Here is a 9,813-nt window from a genome sequence, read left to right as displayed (position 1 = left end):
AAACATACCTACTTCTCTATTCCTGAAATATAAGATCTGGATATTAGCCACACTGTTGACAATAACTTTGAGCGAGCAGAACTCTCTGATGTAAATCTAGGTGGGATCTTTGTTTGAGGTAGAAACACAATAACCTTGAAGGAATAGAGGAAAGTTCCAAGTCTCTGACCTTTGGCCAATGGGAAATAGATTCACATTTTTGGGCCTCCACACTTACTGACTTGCTTTCCTTCATTTGATCAACCTGCTTTATAGGACCCAGAAGCACCAGCCCAGGAATGGCGCCTCCCACCATTTGCCTGGGCCATCCCCTCATTGATTGCTAATTAAGAAAATGCCTTACAGCTGGTTCTCATGGAGGCATTTCCTCAACTGAGGCTCCTTCCTCTCTGATGGACTCTAGCTTGTGTCAAGTTGGTACCCAAAACCAGCCACAGCCACCAGTGGGGACCAGGTGTGCAAATCCGTGAACTCGTGGGAGAAATTTCTCATTCAAAGCCCCACAGATTAGATGCACAGTAATCCCTCGGGATCTTCCTGTCTCTGTGTCTCCAGGGCTGGGATTACAGGTGTGTGCCGTCACCATTAACTTCTTTTGTGGATAAGAGAACTCAGATTTCAGAATGTCTTGTTTTATGAGAAGCACTTTACAAATTAAGCCATCCTCCCAGGCTCTAGAAAGACATTATAACTGTTCTCAACCTGTGCTTCATGGCCCCTTTGACAAACCTCTATATTTAAAAGTATTTTACACCACAATTCATAACCGTGGCAAAGCGAGAGTTATGAATTAGCAATGGAATGAATTTTATAGTTTGAGGTAACCACAACGTGAGGAACTGTGTTAAAGAGTTGCAGCATTCGGAAGGCTGCGAACCACAGAGCCAGAAGAAGAGAGGATTAACATTAGATTCTCCTGAAACCCTGGAAATCCTTCACTTGGCTACTGCCAGCCTGCTCATCCGAAGCAAGAAGAGACGGTGTGACTGCACAGCCTTGGTTAAACAGAAATTCAGCAACAATGAATCTATTACTAATTCACAAGGCTTTTATAGGCGAATTTCCGTGGTATGGTCTCTCCTAGGGGACTTCATGCAGTTAGCCTGTGCCAGGCGCTGTCCTGACCCCTTTCATAGGCTGCAGCAAATGCTCAGAAGCCCATGGGTAAGAATCATTTCTATCTCTGTCTTCAGGTGAGGAAACTTCAATGCGGGCAGCAAATCTTGTATGTCCGAGCCTGGATCTTCGATGCGGACCATCTGATTTTGGTTTGTTTTAGCTCTGGTATGGCTCCTAATTTCGGAGGCATTTCTGACTGATCTGTTTTCCCAGTGTTGCTAAGTGGCAACGTGGTAATGGGTGTGGTTTTAAATGAGCCAAATGTTCTGCAGAGAATTTCTTCCGCTTTGTTCTTAACACAGAACACCAGTGAGGCAAATAGGAGGAATTGTTTCGGCTGCGGAACCCACTTGGGAGTCCTCGTATATTTTCCTTGCATGTGGGTGATTAATTATTATAACTATTGCACTAGTACCGAATAACTAATGTGATCTTCTTACAAATGTGGAAAAAAATGCATGCAGGATAATCTTCAAGGCAATCAGCTGGGTATATCATTGTATTAGAGATGTCATTGTGGGTTCCACATGGGAATTGACATTTGGGAAGTGATGAATTCGTTCTGACTTTCTTGCTTGAGTGCCATTAGTCTTCCCTAATGTTTGTTATCGTAGCAAGGAAAGAATGTCTTAATCACGTGTCTGTATTCAGAAGCGTTGTGAAAGCAGCGGCAGACTGTCAAACACTGAATTCAATAGGAGCCCAATAAACACTGTGGAGTGAATAGCAGGTGTCCATACAGCTGGAACACCAGCACCGGCTATTTGGCTTCTTCCTTCCAGTTGACCTCTGTCCTTTCTTTGAACACCCAACCATCTTCAACATCCACTTGCTATTTCTATTTACTCCAAGCACCAAGGGAGGGAAATCTTATCAAAACTAAAATTGGTGAGTGGCCACGATATTTCTTTGAGAAGACTAAGCACTTCCCGAAGGGCATCAGAAACAAGATGGGGAATTCATGTTAGAAGGTCACAATCAGCAGTGCTCAGGGGTTTCCAAGGCCTGTGGAGTCACCATTCAAGAGGGTGACTGAGAAAGATGAGATGATGCTGGGACGTCATCGCAGACAGCATGACATTGGTTTGTTGTGTCTGTTGCTACACTGATCTGTCTTCTAGCTTTCCAGTGGTTCTAAGCAAAGGGCAGATCAAAGACCAGAGTGGGGACTGGAAGCACTGCCAGTCCTTCTCCGAGCCACAAAGGAAAGCTTTCTTTCCCTACAGTGCATTTGCTTTATATAAATCAACACACACTCACCATACATAACAAAAGGACGTCAGTATTAGGAACAATTAGTATTCTTAAAATAGAACCCCAGAGAACCTCAGAACTTCTGAAATGAATAACCCCTATAATTCTCCTGCCACATAGCTGAGGCCAGGCACCAAAAGCCCCTGTTTTAAGCCCTAGTCAATGTTTGATTTAGCCTGAGAGCCTGCACAAGATCTGCAACACATCAAGTCAGCACTAAATCATGTCCAGTGTCGATTGGGGAGGGGCACACAAAGCACCATCCTTGGCTGGGTGTCAGGGCCACAAAAGTGGATCCCTTCCACCTTGACTTAAGGTTGAGTGTTCAGGCCTATTCTTGCTCCTTCAAGGTTTTTGACAAGAGGTTTGACTTAAGGTGAGGCTACTAAGTAACCTCAGGCGTAGTTACTTAGTGTTTTGGGTATTAAGATGGCAATTACTTTCTTCATTCTTTATATCATGGTAAAGAAGTCTTGCTTTCTTTCCCTGTTTTGGGTTCAGATATATAAAGATCATGAGAAATAAACACAGGCAGATTCAGTGTTCACTGGGTTGCCCTCCTGACTCTATTCTGTGTCTCCGTATATTTCTTTTGTACCTCTGTTTCTTCTGCTTGACATTTCTAATCCGCATGCCCCTACCCTGGAACACAAGAACCAGTTAAGGTAGGATCTCAGCAGATGGGGAACCATGACAGTAATGGCTATTGGGGGTAGGGAGAGTCAGTTTTGTTCATGGTGTGGCCCCTGGTAGTATTTACATGCTCCATTGAATAGTTCTGCATTCATGCGCATATAGATAGCATCTTTTGGACTCAATGGGTCATGAAAAGGGGACATAAAGCTGGAAAGAAAATGTGGCAGGGGGTCTGTAAGGAGTTGGGGGGAGGTGACTTGTGGATATGACCAAAATACACTGTGTACACGTAGGAAATTCTAAAAGAATAAATAATAGAAGGGGAAAAAAACTTTTGTATTGTAATAACTAAAAAGTGAAACTATTTCATGACTACATGTTTCATAACATAAGAAAAGTATCTAAAATTAAAATACCAGTGGGGCCATAATTAAAGTTTGAACACAACCATGTTCATTCATTTACATACTGCCTTCGGTTGCTTCTGCATGGTGATAAAGGAGTTGAGCTGAAAAGCCTAGAATATTCTTATGGAGCTTTGTTTTCGGATATGATTTGTTGACCCCCAATTTAGTCATTCACCAGCTCATATGAGAGTTGTCTGGAAATCACTGATATTTCCGCTTGTAGCCATTTGCTTTCCCTGGAAGCCCTGCCAGCTGGATTAATTGCCTCGGCGAGTATTAAAACTCGACAAACTCACATTTGCCTGCGCTTCTGCCGATCTGTCCGTGTTTCCTAGTAATGGGACGATGTCAGCCGTGCCCTTATGGAAATAAAAAAGTAGAGATGGACGATGTAACCGAGGGTTGATAGCATTATCAACTTTGTAATATAATTTTCTACCCTTTAGACATTTCAATAACGGGGTATAACGTCATTATGAATGAGACACGACAGAATAAGGCAAGGCAAACAGACGTCGTTTGCTCAGTCATTAGGAAAATGAGAGCAAAAGAAGGTCTAGAGAAATTAAAAACCTTCTTAACATCAAAAAATTATGAAACAAGAAACCCGTAAAATGGCTGTGCACTGGCAACAAAGAACACGCCCATAGACTCCATTAGGGCCTCTTAGTATACTCAGCTCCCTGGAAAGGCTGGAAGGGCATTTAGCCAATCTACTCAATTTCTTCTTTAGTGAGTCATAGAATTATTGGGATGTTGGGGTCACTTTTCCACTTCCTTTTTTTGAGAGGGTAGAGTGGTAATTAGATGAAGCCTGGGATTACTTTGGAATGCATCTATTCTATATTTCTACCCAGAATGTTGGGTCACAGACCAATATATCAAATTCTGTACAGATGGTTTCTCATAGAAAAGGCTCTTTTCTGTGTAAGGTCGCCTAGCTGATAATACGCCTATGATGATGGATGCCATTAACATAGTCTCTGCTGTATGTGACTTGTAGTGTTGAGTTAGCACTCATGGCTTGGACATGAATTTTTGCCCTGCCAGGTTTTTATAACAACACCTCCTGGGGACATTAAGTTCCGAGTCTTCTGAATATTTTGTCTCAACAAAGAGGCCTGTATTTTCAAAGTTGCATTTTAGGAAGCTCCAAGAGGAACCACATTGCTTTACAGAATGACATAAAGCCTATGCCTTTATTATGTCTTTATATATGGAAATTTGCAGGAAAGAACACCATATGTGTAAAATTGAAGAGAATCGGAGGATTAATGCTATACATTCACAACGTGTGTAAGTTTAGCACCAGAATTTCCTCTAGGACTGAGCCTTCCCACTTTATGAGGGCTTTTCTGTGTACAAGGCACAGATGAGCATCCAATTGCTTTGTTAAAGCAGAATGCACTTTAACACTTTACATGTTTTATTTCTTTGCTCATTGACTTTTGGCTACACTTTTTTTGGTTCTTGCCTCGACAAGTTTGTTGAATTGAAATCAATGTGCAGTTCAGTGCATGAGGGTAAAGTTTTTTTAAAATTATGGAGACAAGGCCGGGAAGGTTGTTCATCTCTTCCAACTTGGGGAATAGAACGTCACAGGCCAAATGAGAGTATGATAGAAACCATGTGCAACAGTCACCCCTATATTTTATGAGTTAAAGTCAGGGACCCAAAGAAAAGGATACTTTCTGCCTCTACCTTCCTCCTATCTCACAGTAATTGATTTATCCTAATAACAGTACAATCATGGTATTGATAAATCTTGCCAAAACAACATGACCGCAACCAAAACAAAATAAAAAGGGCCACGAAACCCTTATAAAATATTTTCTTCCCTCCCTCCCACCTAAATCAATAGCGTGTTTCTCTTTCCTATAAATTTACATTAAGGTTATCCATCTATTCTTCTTCTCACCTGGAGAAAATGATAATTCACTATGGACTTGGCACCAGGCGCCTGAAGAGACGTTTTGAAACTGCGCCTCATCAGCCTTAGACGGAAGAGGGAATTTTTTTCAAAGAGAGCGTTCTCAGTTGCATCAATGAGAAGGGACCTGCCTTGCAGCTGTTCTCACTGAAGCTCCCGAAGAAATCTTAAATGAAACAAACTGTTGGCTTTGATGAAACAGCAACACATGATGTAGCGTGAAATGGGAGAAGAGAACGCGTCTCCAACAAGTCACAGAAGTGATGAGATTTTTCAATTGGTGCCTCTCCCTTGGGTGAGACGGCTTCATATTTGGAATGTTTTGCATAATTACGAATGTGGAACTCTTTTGTCTGCTGTGGGTATAGATGGCATCTGTGTATAAATCCGTGCCTCTTTTCCAACAAAGTAAGCTTTCTCTCCAGAATATTCCTCTTGGAAAGAACAAAGTCTATTGAAATAGGCAAAGCTCTCTGAAGATGGGGGACACAGCATGCCCAACATGCTATTTTTGGTGTCCTTAATATATCTGGGTTCCTTAGAAGAAAAGCAGAAGTTTGTGTGACTAGGAATGAATAGAAATGAATATGACTTTTAGGGGCAGTAAAATAGACTGAATTGTAATCGAATGCACGTCATCTCCATTGTATCCAAATCCATTGAATTTACTGTACAAGAGTAAGCTCATAAACCACAGCCTTTGGGCGGCATTGGTGGTCACTGTAGGTTCATCATCTGTCCCAAGTGTGCTACTCTATCAAGGAATGCTGATAAAGGAGAGGTGCTTTGTGTTGTACTTTCTGCTCAGCATGGTTGTGAAATTAATACCAATATAAAAGATAAATTCTTGAGAAAGGATTCCAACTAATCATGTCTAGTTTCTGAGGACATTTTTTTTTAATTACAAGGGGACTATGCTACTCAGGTCTTCTGTGGTCTCCAGCTGAAATAAACATACAAACACCCTCTCAATAGTCAAATAAAAAGATGGGAGATCAATCAAAGTCAGGTTTAAACAGCTTAAGTGGTCAAAATTTCCCCAAAACTTTGGGAGTAGAATGTCTAAGGACAGTTTTCTCATTGATTCTATTTTTAAACTATCCCAGGGTCAGATGGTTTTGTGAGTAAATATTCTATCAAGGGCTGATTGTTGCTTCATACTCATTGTAAGAAGGTGCTGCCCTTTTATGGTTGTAAGACAATAAAACTTAGGGCTAGCAAGATTGTTCTACCAGGAAAGATTTGAAGCTATGCAGGGAAATGCCATGGTTTTATAGAAGGACCAGGACATCTCTTTGTAGTATACCCAGATGAACTGTTAAGCTTCAAGTGATCCAAAAGAAGCCTTACATAGGAATAGCTGTTGAATGATCCTGTACATATGTATGTCTAAGGTATTGGGGGCTGTTCCTGCATCATAAAAGATAATGAACATTGTTTAAAACAAATCACTGGCTACATCTTTGTCATATTTCCCTCAGTGATGAACTGTAACCTAGAAGCCAAATAAACTCTGTCTTTCTCCAAATGTGTTTGACTAGTGCTTTATCACAGCAACCAAGACAGAAATTGGTACCAGAGTGTAAACAGTTTCTGGGACAGATCTGACCATGCTGTTTGGGAGAAAGATTATAAAAGTGTTTAGACCTTTGGGCTGAAAACACCATTAAGAATGCAAAGTTACTGGGCTGCTCTGGGGCTGCATGGAGGAAAAGAATGTTGAGAGAAGTGTTGATGGTGGAGGCCTGGCTTGAGAAATTCCAGAGGGGAGCAAAGACTCTCTCAGAGAGGTTTATGCCATATTTTTTTTAATCATAAACTGATTGGTCCAATAGCTCAGGCTTCTTATTAACTTTTATAACTTACATTAGCCCTTTATTCTTATCTGGGTTAGTAACATGGCTCAGTAACTTTTTCAGCGGCATAGTCACATCTTGCTTCTTCTGTGTCTGAACAGGACTGTGGAGGGAACTTTCCTCTTCCCAGAATTCTCCTGTTCTCTATGCCATATTTTGTATTAAGAATATGTGGAATGAAACCTTTGCTCTATGGGGACAATTGACTGCTGGTTATCTGGGGTTGAAATATTTTGCTGCTATGAATAAGAAACCAGCACCCCTGAGATAAAATCTGGGTTGGTTTTCTCAGGGTCAGCATACAGAAGCTATAGTCCAGAGTGAGCTCAGACTAAACCTCAATCTGGAAGTCACACTTGGTAATGATGAAGAGCCTTCCCACATGGTACTGGGTTTGGCAGAAATGAAGCCACATGATTGAAGGGTTGTGAAAAGAAGCTGAGGATGGGCACCATGTGGCAGGGTCAGAGTCCCCCAGGAGAGCATAAAAAACCATTAGTGAGACCCATAATATTGGAAATGCTGGGATCATGAAATGACCACTAAAGACAGTAGCAGGTACTGAGTGAAATACTCCTGAGCCTACAAAACAACCTGATAGTCTAGGGATGGCAGAGCTATAGAGGCTGAGCTACCCAGACTCTTTGGAACCCAGAAGATCATGAACGAGTCTCAGATGTTGGACATTGAGTTTCTTATACTATTGGGAGTTCGGTTTTGCTTTCATCTATATAACTATGTCCATTTTTCCTCTTGTAATAAGAAAATATATACTTCATTTAGGATGTTTTCATTTCAAACTCAACATATCTACAACTAAGATAACTGTTCTGCCAGAGTTCTTTTCTTCTCATGCCTTTCCTACTTATCACAACTTCCCAGTAAATTAACCTATAAATATCATTATGCCATCTTAAAATCATTCATCACTGGTAGTGGAATGTCTAAATTCTTTTACCCCTACATTTTACATGATGGTGATAATAGTGGTTGTGGAAAATTTTGTCATTAATGTGATCCCTTGGGGTTATAGATTCAGAGAGCATATAGGTTTATGTTGTCACTGATGGTGTAATATTTTATAGCTCTGTGATAGATGTATAGCAATTAATAACACTATTTAGAGCATGCACATAGATTAAACTCAATAGAGACTCTAAGGACTTCTATCACATTGTGAAAATAAGGAACTTTCAATTTTATTTCCATATTTGAGATTAATAAACTATTTTATGAAGTCTCCCTTGATTTGTTGGTAACTTTTCCCCAATGACCTCATTAATGATAAACAATAAAATCTAAAAGTTATTCATAGTTATCAGTATGACAGACATATAATTATACTTTTAAAGACGGCTATCCCTTTAACATTGATGATATTGACACTTGAATAAGATATGCTCATGAGACACGAGGGAGTAGGTGGGGTGTTGGGAGGAGAATACTGACAGAACCAACTGGAAAAGGGGGTGTTGTCTGGGATTTTTTGTCCTGCTTGGTTTCCTTCCTCCCACCAGGTCCCACAGCCATTTAACCCCAAAGAACTCACAGAGAGGTCTATATTAATGATAAACTGATTGGCCTATTAGCTCAGGCTTCTTATTAACTCTCATAACTTATATTAGCCCACTATTCTTATCTGTGTTAGCCACATGGCTCAGTACTTTTTCTCGGTGGGGCACGTCACATCTTCCTTCTTCAGTGTCTGGGCAGGACTGCAAAGGAATGGACTTCCTTCTTCCCAGAATTCTCCTGTTCTCATTGACCTGCCTCTACGTCCTGTCTGGTTGTCCCGCCTATACTTTCTGCCTGGCTACCGGGCAATCAGCGTTTATTTAAAACATATTTGACAGAATGGCGAAAACAATTGTCCCACACCATGGAGGTCATTTCAGGATCATGTAGAAATCTGGAGCAAGGGAAACTTCTAGGAATCTGCAAGAACAACTTAGCTAAAACTCTGAGCGATTGGGATACATAGTCTGAACTGGTGATCTCCTGTGACCAGGCAAGTCTACCAGTGGAGAGATTGAGCCACCAACTCAGCCATATAATATTTGACCGACAATCTGTACAGCATATGGGATGTGCTGGGGTAGGTGTTGCACAGAGATTGAGAGAGTAGCAACCAATGACTGGTTCAGCCTGAGACTCATGACACTAGAGTAACCCACCCCTGCCACTGTCTAGAGGACCCAGTGGTTGGATGGCTCAGAGACCTAGGATGTAATCAGACATGACTAGAGAAAAAAAGAAAAAGTCAATGTAATAATTCCTAACAGTATTCCATTATACCCATAGATTGGTACCTACCCCAATTGTCATCAGAGAAACTTCATCAGCAACTAGAGAAACAGATGCAGAGACCCACAGCCAAATATTAGGCTGAGCTCAGGGAATCTTGCTGAAGAGAGGGAGGAAGAATTGTGGGAGCCAGAGGGGTCAAGGACATCACAAGACAATCCACAAAACCAACTAACCTGGGCTCATAGGAGCACACAGAGACTGAACCAACAACCAGGGAATCCTGCATGGGATTGACATAGACCCTCTGCATATATGTGGCAGTTGTGTATCATGGTCTTTTTGTGCAACTCCTAACAGAAGAAAC

General features: G+C 41.2%; 1 long non-coding RNA gene across 1 annotated transcript; it reads left to right on the top strand.

Annotated features, from left to right (window-relative positions):
* The first annotated feature begins 656 nt into the window (after positions 1 to 656).
* On the top strand, positions 657 to 6,874 carry LOC146889798 (uncharacterized). Its single transcript, XR_014999823.2, has 2 exons — positions 657 to 1,164; positions 5,310 to 6,874. It is a non-coding gene; the product is annotated as an uncharacterized LOC146889798 (long non-coding RNA).
* The last annotated feature ends 2,939 nt before the right edge of the window (positions 6,875 to 9,813 follow it).

The sequence above is a fragment of the Myodes glareolus genome, chromosome 26, assembly GCF_982192425.1.
Source record: "Myodes glareolus chromosome 26, mMyoGla1.1, whole genome shotgun sequence".
Lineage (NCBI taxonomy): Eukaryota > Metazoa > Chordata > Mammalia > Rodentia > Cricetidae > Myodes > Myodes glareolus.
The sequence above is the reverse complement of the archived record's forward strand: the minus strand, read 5'-3'. Positions and strand labels throughout refer to the sequence as shown.